Source organism: Arachis ipaensis, chromosome B1, assembly GCF_059453495.1.
Source record: "Arachis ipaensis isolate K30076 ecotype BB chromosome B1, ASM5945349v1, whole genome shotgun sequence".
NCBI classification, from domain to species: domain Eukaryota; kingdom Viridiplantae; phylum Streptophyta; class Magnoliopsida; order Fabales; family Fabaceae; genus Arachis; species Arachis ipaensis.
This window is the reverse complement of record NC_142436.1, coordinates 89,402,811-89,414,038: the sequence shown is the minus strand read 5'-3', so window position 1 is coordinate 89,414,038 and position 11,228 is coordinate 89,402,811. Positions and strand designations below refer to the sequence as shown.

The following is an 11,228-nucleotide window of genomic DNA, read 5'->3' as shown; positions in this document are numbered from 1 at the left end:
TCATTTAAGAGAGGTGATGGGTTCATAGAACATTCATAACTTTTAAGACAAAGTTACTAACTACTAATGATCATGTAATGAAGATACAAACATGGATAAGCACTTAACATAGAGAAAATGAAAAATAGAGAATGTAAGAACAAGGAATGAGTCCACCTTAGTGATGGTGGCGTTTCCTTCTTGAGGAACCAATGATGTCCTTGAGCTCTTCTATGTCTCTTCCTTGTCTTTGTTGCTCCTCCCTCATTGCTTTTTGATCTTCTCTTATTTCATGAAGGATGATGGAGTGCTCTTGATGTTCCACCCTTAGTTGTCCCATGTTGGAACTTAATTCTCCTAGGGAGGTGTTGATTTGCTCCCAATACTTTTGTGGAGGAAAATGCATTTGAGGCATCTCCGAGATCTCATGGTGATGAGCTTCATGCGTCTCTTGAGATCCATGAATGGGCTCTCTTGCTTGCTCCATCCTTTTCTTAGTGATGGGCTTCTCTTCCTCAATGGAAATGTCTCCTTCTATGAAAGCTCCAGCTGAGTAACATAGATGGCAAATAAGATGAGGAAAAGCTAGCCTTGCCCCAGGAGAGGGCTTTTCGGCTATTTTGTAGAATTCAAGGGAGATGACTTCATGAACTTCTACTTCCTCTCCAATCATGATGCTATGAATCATGATGGCCCGATCCACAGTAACTTCGGATTGGTTGCTAGTGGGGATGATGGAGTGTTGTATGAATTCTAACCATCCTCTAGCTACAGGCTTGAGGTCCAGTCTTCTTAGTTGAACCGGCTTGCCTTTGGAGTCAATCTTCCATTGAGCTCCTTCCACACATATGTCCATGAGGACTTGGTCCAACTTTTGATTAAAGTTGATCCTTCTAGTGTAGGGGCGTGCATCTTCTTGCATCATAGGCAAGTTAAATGCCAACCTCACATTTTCCGGACTAAAATCTAAGTATTTCCCCCGAACCATGGTGAGATAATTCTTTGGGTCCGGGTTCTTACTTTGATCATGGTTCCTAGTGATCCATGCATTGGCATAGAACTCTTGAACCATTAGGATGCCGACTTGTTGGATGGGTTTTGTTAGAACTTCCCAACCTCTTCTTTGGATTTCATGTCGGATCTCCGGATACTCATTCTTCTTGAGCTTGAAAGGGACCTCAGGGATCACCTTCTTCTTGGCCACAACATCATAGAAGTGGTCTTGATGAGCTTTGGAGATGAATCTTTCCATCTCCCATGACCCGGAGGTGGAAGCTTTTGTCTTCCCTTTCCCTTTTCTAGAGGATTCTCCGGTATTAGATGCCATCAATGGTAATGGAAAAACAAAAAGCTTATGCTTTTACCACACCAAACTTAGAATTTTGTTCGCCCTCGAGCAAGAGAAGAAAGAATAGATGAAGAAGAAGAAAATATGGAGGTGAGGGGGGAGGGGTTGTGTTTCGGCCATTTAGGGTGGGGTTGGGTGGGAAATTGATTTTGAATTTGAAGGTAGGTGGAGTTTATGAGGTAGGTTTATGGGGAAGAGTGGATGGATGTGAGTGGTGAAGTGGTGATAGGGAAGAGAGATTGAGGTGATTGGTGAGGAGTTTTGGGGAAGAGTGTTTATGGGATTGTGCAAAAGAGGGGTGAGAAGAAGTGAGTGGAGGTAGGTAGGGATCCTGTGGGGTCCACAGATCCTGAGGTGATCCTGTGGAGTCCACAGATCTGAGGTGTTCAAGGATTTACAACCTTGCACCAAATTGGGCATGCAAAATGCCCTTGCACACAACTCTGGGCGTTCAGCGCCAGATTGGTGCTTGTTCTGGGCATTGAACGCCCATTTGTTGCCCATTTCTGGCGTTGAACGCCAGAACCATGCTTGTTCTGGGCGTTCAGCGCCAGCTCTTCTCCAGGGTGCATTTCTGGCATTCAAACGCCCAGATGTTGCCAATTTCTGGCGTTCAGCGCCAGAACCATGCTCTGTTCTGGCGTTGAACGCCCAAAACATGCTTCTTACTGGCGTTTAAACGCCAGTAATGTCTTCCTCCAAGGTGTGATTTTTCTTCTGCTATTTTTGATTCCGTTTTCAATTTTTATATTTATTTTGTGACTCCACATGATCATGAACCTAATAAAACATGAAAAACAATGAAAATTAGATAAATAAACATTGGGTTGCCTCCCAACAAGCGCTTCTTTAATGTCAATAGCTTGACAGTGGGCTCTCATGGAGCCTCACAGATGTGCAGAGCTTTGTTGAGACCTCCCAACACCAAACTTAGAGTTTGGATATGGGGGTTTGACACCAAACTTAGAGTTTGGTTGTGGCCTCCCAACACCAAACTTAGAGTTTGACTGTGGGGGCTTTGTTTGACTCTGCTTTGAGAGAAGCTTTTTATGCTTCCTCTCCATGGATGCAGAGAGAGATCCTTGAGTTGTAAACACAAAGTTGTCCTCATTTATTTGAAGGATCAATTCTCCTCTGTCCACATCAATCACAGCTCTAGCTATGGCTAGAAAGGGTCTTCCAAGGATGATGAATTCATCCTCATCCTTTCCAGTATCTAGGACTATGAAATCAGTAGGGATGTAAAGGCCTTCAACCTTTACTAACAAGTCCTCTACTTGTCCATAAGCCTATTTTCTTGAATTGTCTGCCATCTCTAATGAGATTTTAGCAGCTTGCACCCCATAGATTCCCAGTTTCTCTATTACAGAGAGGGGCATGAGGTTTATCCCTGAACCAAGGTCACACAGAGCCTTTTCAAAGATCATGTTGCCTATGGTACAAGGTATTACGAACTTTCCAAGATCCTGTTTCTTCTGAGGCAATGTCAGTTGATCCAGATCACTTAGTTCATTGGTGAACAAGGGAGGTTCATCTTCCCAAGTCTCAATACCTAATAATTTGGCATGCAGCTTCATGATTGCACCAAGAAACTTGGCAGCTTGCTCTTCAGTAACATCCTCATTCTCTTCAGAAGATGAATACTCATCAGAGCTCATGAATGGCATAAGGAGGTTTAATGGAATCTCTATGGTCTCTAGATGAGTCTCAGATTCCTTTGGTTCCTCAGAGGGAAACTCCTTATTGATTACTGGACGTCCCAAGAGGTCTTCCTCCTTGGGATTCACGTCCTCTCCTTCCCTTACAGGTTCGGCCATGGTGCTTATGTCAATGGCCTTGCACTTTCCTTTTGGATTTTCTTCTGTATTGCTTGGGAGAGTACTAGGAGGGATTTCAGTGATCTTTTTACTCAGTTGGCCCACTTGTGCTTCCAAATTTCTAACGGAAGACCTTGTTTCATTCATAAAACTTATAGTGGCCTTGGACAGATCAGAGACTAAGTTTGCTAAATTAGAGGTATTTTGTTCAGAGTTCTCTGTCTGTTGCTGAGTGGATGATGGAAAAGGTTTACTATTGTTAAACCTATTTCTTCCACCATTATTAAAGCCTTGTTAAGGCTTTTGTTGATCCTTCCATGAGAGATTTGGGTAATTTCTCCATGATGGATTATAGGTGTTTCCATAAGGTTCACCTATATAATTTACCTCTGCTATTGCAGGGTTTTCAGGATCATAAGCTTCTTCTTCAGAAGATGCCTCTTGAGTACTGTTGGATGCATCTTGCATTCCATTCAGACTCTGAGAAATCATATTGACTTGCTGAGTCAATATTTTGTTCTGAGCCAATATGGCATTCAGAGTATCAATTTCAAGAACTCCCTTCTTCATAGGCGTCCCATTATTCACAGGATTCCTTTCAGAAGTGTACATGAACTGGTTATTAGCAACCATGTCAATGAGTTCTTGAGCTTCTGCAGGCGTTTTCTTTAGGTGAATGGATCCACCTGCAGAAGTATCCAATGACATCTTAGCTAATTCAGACAGACCATCATAGAATATGTCTAGGATGGTCCATTCTGAAAGCATGTCAGAAGGACACTTTTTGGTCAGTTCTTTGTATCTCTCCCGAGCTTCATAGAGGGATTCACCTTCTTTCTGTCTGAAGGTCTGAACATCCACTCTAAGCTTACTCAGCTTTTGAGGAGGAAAGAACTTGGCTAAGAAAGCCTTGACCAGCTTATCCCAAGAGTTCAGGCTATCCTTCGGTTGAGAGTCCAACCATATTCTAGCTCTGTCTCTCACAGCAAAAGGGAAAAGCATGAGCCTGTAGACTTCAAGATCTACTCCATTAGTCTTAACAGTATCATATATCTGCAAGAATTCAGTTAAGAACTGAAAAGGATCTTCAGATGGAAGTCCATGAAACTTGCAGTTCTGCTGCATCAGAGAAACTAATTGAGGTTTCAGCTCAAAGTTGTTTGCTCCAATGGCAGGAATGGAGATGCTTCTTCCATGTAAATTGGAATTTGGTGCAGTAAAGTCACCAAGCATTCTCCTTGCATTATTGTTGTTGGGTTCGGCTGCCATCTCCTTTACTTGTTCGAAATTTTCACTAAGGTTGTCTCTGGATTGTTGTAATTTAGCTTCTCTTAGTTTCCTCTTCAGAGTCCTTTCAGGTTCTGAATCAGCTTCAACAAGAATGCCTTTTTCCTTGTTACTGCTCATAAGAAAGAGAAGAGAACAAGAAAAGAAGAGGAATCCTCTATGTCATAGTAAAGAGGTTCCTTATTGTTAGTAGAAGAAGAAAAAGAATAGGGGTGAAAAAGAATGAAGAATCCAAACACAAGGGTAAGGATAGGAGCAGTGATGTGAGATAAAGAGAAGTGTTAGTAGATGAATAAATAATTAGAAGGAGATGAAGGAGAAGGATTTTCGAAAATTATTTTTGAAAAAGGGTTAGTGATTTTCGAAAATAGTTTTTGAAAAAGGTTAGTAATTTTTGAAAATTAAAATCAAAAATTAAAATAATTAATTAATTAAAAAGAAATTTTGAAAAAGAGGGAAGATATTTTCGAAAATTAGAGAGAGAGAGTTAGTTAGGTAGTTTTGAAAAAGATAAGAAACAAACAAAAAGTTAGTTAGTTAGTTGAAACAAATTTGAAAATCAATTTTGAAAAGATAAGAAGATAGGAAGTTAGAAAAGATATTTTAAAATCAATTTTTGAAAAAGATAAGATAAGAAGATATTTTTGAAAAGATATGCTTGAAATTAGTTTTGAAAAAGATTTGATTTTTAAAATCACAATTGATGACTTGATTCACAAGAAGTCACAAGATATGATTCTAGAACTCAAAGTTTGAATCTTTCTTAACAAGCAAGTAACAAACTTGAAATTTTTGAATCAAAACATTAATTGATGATGTTATTTTTGAAAATATGATGTAAAATTAAGAAAAATTTTTTTGGAATTTTCGAAAATAGATAAGAAAAATGAAAAAGATTTGATTTTTGAAAAAGATTCTGAAAAAAAGATAAAATTTGAAAATTTGATTTGACTCATAGAAAACAACTAGATTTTAAAAATTTTTTAAAAAAATCAACTCAAATTTTCGAATTTTATGAGAGAAAAAGGGAAATATATTTTTTTGATTTTTGAATTTTTATGATGAGAGAGAAAAACATGAAAATGATGCAATGCATGAAAATTTTTAGATCAAAACAATGAATGCATGCAAGAATACTATGAATGTCAAGATGAACACCAAGAACACTTTGAAGATCATGATGAACATCAAGAACATATTTTTGAAAAATTTTTAATGCAAAGAAAACATGCAAGACACCAAACTTAGAAATCTTTCATGTTTAGACTCTATGGATGCAAGAATGCATATGAAAAACAAGAAAAGATGCAAAACAAGAAAACATCAAGATCAAACAAGAAGACTTACCAAGAACAACTTAAAGATCATGAAGAACACTATGAATGCATGAATTTTCGAAAAATGCAAGATGAATATGCAATTGACACCAAACTTATAACATGACACATGACTCAAACAAGAAACACAAAATTTTTTTTTTTTATTTTTATGATTTTCTAATTTTTTTTGTATTTTTTGAAAATTGATTGAAAAAGAAAAATAAGGATTCCAAAATTTTTAATATGAATTCTAGGAATCTTATGCTCTTTAGTCTAAAGCTCTAATCAAAGAGTCAGGCATGACTTAATAGCCAGCCAAGCTTTAGCATGAATATGAGTGTAATTCATTCAATTTTAGGCCAAAACCTCAGTCCAAAAGAATTTAGACATGGCTTTATAGCCAGCCATGCTTCATGAAACACTAGAATTCATTCTTAAAAATTCTGAAGAAAAATATATTTTTGAAAACATTTTTTTTTGAAAACAAAGGAGAAATTTTTTGAAATATTTTTAAAAAATTTTTGAAAATAAAACAAAAAGAAAATTACCTAATCTGAGCAACAAGATGAACCGTCAATTGTCCAAACTCGAACAATCCCCGGCAACAGCGCCAAAAACTTGGTGCACGAAATTGTAATCTCAGGCAACGGCGCCAGAAACTCCGTACGCACGTCTTAATAAATCGTTTTTCATTCACAACTTCGATACAACTAACTAGCAAGTGCACTGGGTCGTCCAAGTAATAAACCTTACGTGAGTAAGGGTCGATCCCACGGAGATTGTTGGTATGAAGCAAGCTATGGTCACCTTGTAAATCTCAGTAAGGTGGATATAAAATAGTTATGGAGTTTTCGAAACTATATAATAAATAGACAGAAAATAAGGATAAAAATACTTATGTAAATCATTGGTGAGAATTTCAGATAAGCGCATAGAGATGCTTTCGTTCCTCTGAACCTCTGCTTTCCTGCTGTCTTCATCCAATCAATCCTACTCATTTCCATGGCTGGCTTTATGTAAGGGCATCACCATTGTCAATGGCTACATCCCATCCTCTTGTGAAAATGGTCCAAATGCTCTGTCACAGCACGGCTAATCATCTGAGGTTCTCGATCATACTGGAATAGGATTCACCCTCCTTTTGCGTCTGTCACTACGCCCAGCACTCGCGAGTTTGAAGCTCGTCACAGTCATTCAATCCCTGAATCCTACTCGAAATACCACAGACAAGGTTTAGACTTTCCGGATTCTCATGAATGCCGCCATCAATCTAGCTTACACTACGAAGATTCTGATTAAGAGATCTAAGAGATACTCATTCAATCTAAGGTAGAACGGAAGTGGTTGTCAGGCACGCGTTCATAGGGAATGATGATGATTGTCACGTTAATCACATTCAGGTTGAAATGCGAATGAATATCTTAGAAGCGGAATAAGTTGAATTGAATAGAAAAACAGTAGTACTTTGCATTAATCTTTGAGGAACAGCAGAGCTCCACACCTTAATCTATGGAGTGCAGAAACTCTACCGTATGAAAAATACATAAGTGAATAGAGGGTAAGCATGGCCAAGTGGCCAGCCTCCCATGGAGGTCTAGAGATCTAAAAATGGTCAAAAGATGTTCAAAGATCTCTAATACAATAGTAAGAAGTCCTATTTATAATAAACTAGCTACTAGGGTTTACAAAAGTAAGTAATTGATGCATAAATCCACTTCCGGGGCCCACTTGGTGTGTGCTTGGGCTGAGCTTGAAGTCTATACGTGGAGAGGTCATTCTTGGAGTTGAACACCAGCTTTTGTGCCATTTTGGGCGTTGAACTCCACTTTGCAACTTGTTTCTGGCGCTGGACGCCAGAATTGGGCAGAGAGCTGGCGTTGAACGCCAGTTTGCGTCATCTAAACTTGGGCAAAGTATGGACTATTATATATTGCTGGAAAGCCCTGGATGTCTACTTTCTAACGCAATTAAAAGCGCGCCATTTTGAGTTCTGTAGCTCCAGAAAATCTACTTTGAGTGAAGGGAGGTCAGAATCCAACAGCATCAGCAGTCCTTCTTCAACCTCTGAATCTGATTTTTGCTCAAGTCCCTCAATTTCAGCCAGAAAATACCTAAAATCACAGAAAAACACACAAAATCATAGTAAAGTCCAGAAATGTGAATTTAGCATAAAAACTAATGAAAACATCCCTAAAAGTAACTAGATTCTACTAAAAACATACTAAAAACAGTGCCAAAAAGCGTATAAATTATCCGCTCATCAGCTATGCATACACGATTCCTTGAGGATATGAATTAATTTAACTACATGTAAGCTTTATATACAAGTGAATAATAACTATAATTTCATGACTCATTTAGGTAGTTGCATTTAGAATAGAATGCATTGCATGAGATTCCACCATTCTAACTTTACCCTTTCTCTTGGATTTAGCATGAGGACATGCTATTGTTTAAGTGTGGGGAGGTTGATAAATCCATATTTTATGATGTATTTTGTGCTCAATTTAAGTGATTTATTCAATCCTTCACCCACTTATTCATGTAAATTGCATGGTTTTACTTTCCCTTCCTTATTATGTGATATATGTGAAAAACATGTTTCCTATGCTTTAGAAATATTAAAATTAATCATTCTTTATTACCATTCGATGCCGTGATTTGTGTGTCAATTGTTTTCAGATCTCCCAAGGCAGGAATGGCTTAGAGGACAGAAAGAAAACATACAAAAATGGAAGGAAAGCACAAAAATGGAGTTTTGAAGAAAAGGGCAGCGACACGAACGCGTGACTGACGCGGACGCGTGCCTTGAGCAGAACGCAAATGACGTGTACGCGTGACCGAAGCGAATGCGTGACAAGAAAAACTCTCAGATGACGCGACTGCGTGACCCACGCGGATGCGTGACAGACGCCACGCACCAGAATATGCAGAAAATGCCCTCAGCGATTTCTGGACCCTTTTTCGGCCCAATTCTGAATCCAGAAACACAGAATATAAGCCAGAGATTGGAGGAATCAAAGGGGGATATATCATACATTCACTTCTCATAATTTAGATGTAGTTTTTAGAGAGAGAGGTTCTCTCCTCTCTCTTAGGTTTTAGGATTAGGATTCCTCTTAAAGGATTTAGGATTACAACTTCCTCTCAGGTTCAATATTCCTTTTACTTTATATTTTTCTTTTACTTTCAGATACTTTAATGCTTTTATTTAATTACTTATGTTGCCAAATTGGCTTATGAACCATTCATGTTAGGATTTTCTTTATTTAATATAAATTGAGGTATTTCAGATTTATGATTCTTATTTAGCTTTTTATATTCTTGGCTTTAATTGATTAACTAGATACTCTTGAGTTATCAAACTTATCGTGGTTGTTAATTGTTATTTTTCCTAATTGAATTGAATTTCCCTAACTCTAGTCCTTTCTTAGGAGTTGACTAGGACTTGAGGATCTGACTAATTAGTCCACTTGACTTTCCCTTGCTTTAGTAAAAGTTAACTAAGTGGGATTAGAACTCAATTCTCATCACCATCGATAAGGATAACTAGGATAGGGCTTCCGAATTTTCATACCTTGCCAAGAGTTTTATTAGATATTAATTTTTTAATTCATGCAATTTATTTTCCTTGTTCAAACCTTTTAAAACCCAAAAACACTGTTTTCTATAACTAATAATAAGAACATCTCCCTGTAGTTCCTTGAGAAGACGACCCGAGGTTTAAATACTTCGGTTATCAATTTTAAAGGGGTTTGTTACTTGTGACAACCAAATGTTTGTACGAAAGGATTTTCTGTTAGTTTAGAAGCTATACTTGCAACGCGATTATATTTGTGAATTTCTTTACCGATAGAAAAACCTATCGTCACGCGCCCATGCTGAAATTCCCAAAATCCAAATCTTCATGTTCCTTCCTCTTGTGCATGCTTTCTTTCTCTCTTCTAGGCCATTCTTGCCCTATAAATTCTAAAATCACTTAGCAAACACGTCACGACACTGAATGGTAATAAAAGAGGATCAAAATATATCAATTCTAAGGCAAAAGAAGCATGTTTTCCATCATGAAGCCATATTAGGAAGAGAACACAAAACCATGCAATTCTTGTGAATAAGTGTGAAAAATATTGACAAAATCTCCCAAATTTTACACAATATAAACCACAAAATTGGAGTTTATCAAATCTCTCCACACTTAAACCAAGCATATCCTCATGCTTAAAATAAAAAGACCAAAGATCATGGTAAGAAAGGGTTCATGAAGTGCAAATTTCCTAAATGATTGCATACAACTAATGTAAAATCATCTATCTACTTGGTCAAGAGTAAATTTATCCTCCAAGAACACATATGAGCATACGGGGTAAAAATGCTATGTAATTCATAAATCCTACTAATTTGAACATTACTATGAAGTGCATACAACTTGCTAGATGAACGCTTGTGAAAGCCGGGAACAAAGAGTTGAGCATCGAATTCTCACCGGAAGTGTATTCGCTCTATTCGCTCGAGTGTATAGGGTTCGTTACTCCATCCTCTCCTAATCATGCTTTCCAAGATTTGTCCTTCATCTAACAATCAAGAATTACTTAATGCATGCATACAAGTATCATGAGGTCTTATTCATGGGTTGTAATGGGGCTAGGGTGAAGGTAAGGATGTATATGGTCAAGTGAGTTTAAAATTTGAATCCTTGATTAACCTAAGATCCCATTAGACACATAGAACAACCTATACAACTATAATACAATACCTAGCTACCCATGGGTTTCACTTTTTGCATACTCATGCATTCTTTTCAATTCACATCCCATATGCATTGTTATTATTACTTTGTCCTGGGGAATTTTTGTCCCCTTTCATTGCTTTCTTTTCTTTTTTTTTTATTTATTTATTTCTTTTTCTTACATTCTCATATATACACATATAATTTTTTCTTTTTGGTCCCCTTTTTCTTGGGGTTTCATGTACAAAAGTTTCAATGCATATGGTTCAATCATTTAATACATGAGTATGTTCCCAAATCCTAGAATTTTCAATTAAAATTACAAATATACCTCTTTACATCTACCCAAGTTACCAAGTACACCCTCCCATTTGAATGATATACACCTTTACTTACCTAAGCTAATCAAGGATCCAAATATAGAGACATTCATTGTTTTTCACTTAGGGTTGTTGATGTGCTCTATTTAAGATCAAGAAAGGTTTAACATGGGCTCAAAATTAGTTAGCAATGGTAGATAAAAGGGTTAAGGCCGTTTGGGAAAAGTAACTATTGAAATGATGGCCTCAATCATGTAAATGCATTCATATACCAGGCAATGGACATATAGAATCAGACAAAGCAAGGATTACAATCATAGAGAGAGAATAATGCACACAAGAATGGGAATTAATGGTTAGAAGATATAACCACACAATAGGCTCAAAACTCACATGCTTGTGTTCTTAGCTCAATCACTATGTTCCAAAATA

The 11,228-nt window shown here is 37.3% G+C and overlaps 1 non-coding gene across 1 annotated transcript; it reads left to right on the top strand.

Annotated features, from left to right (window-relative positions):
• The first annotated feature begins 3,906 nt into the window (after positions 1 to 3,906).
• LOC148577411 (small nucleolar RNA R71) lies at positions 3,907 to 4,014 on the top strand. Its single transcript, XR_015903722.1, has one exon. It is a non-coding gene; the product is annotated as a small nucleolar RNA R71 (small nucleolar RNA).
• Positions 4,015 to 11,228: the final 7,214 nt, after the last annotated feature.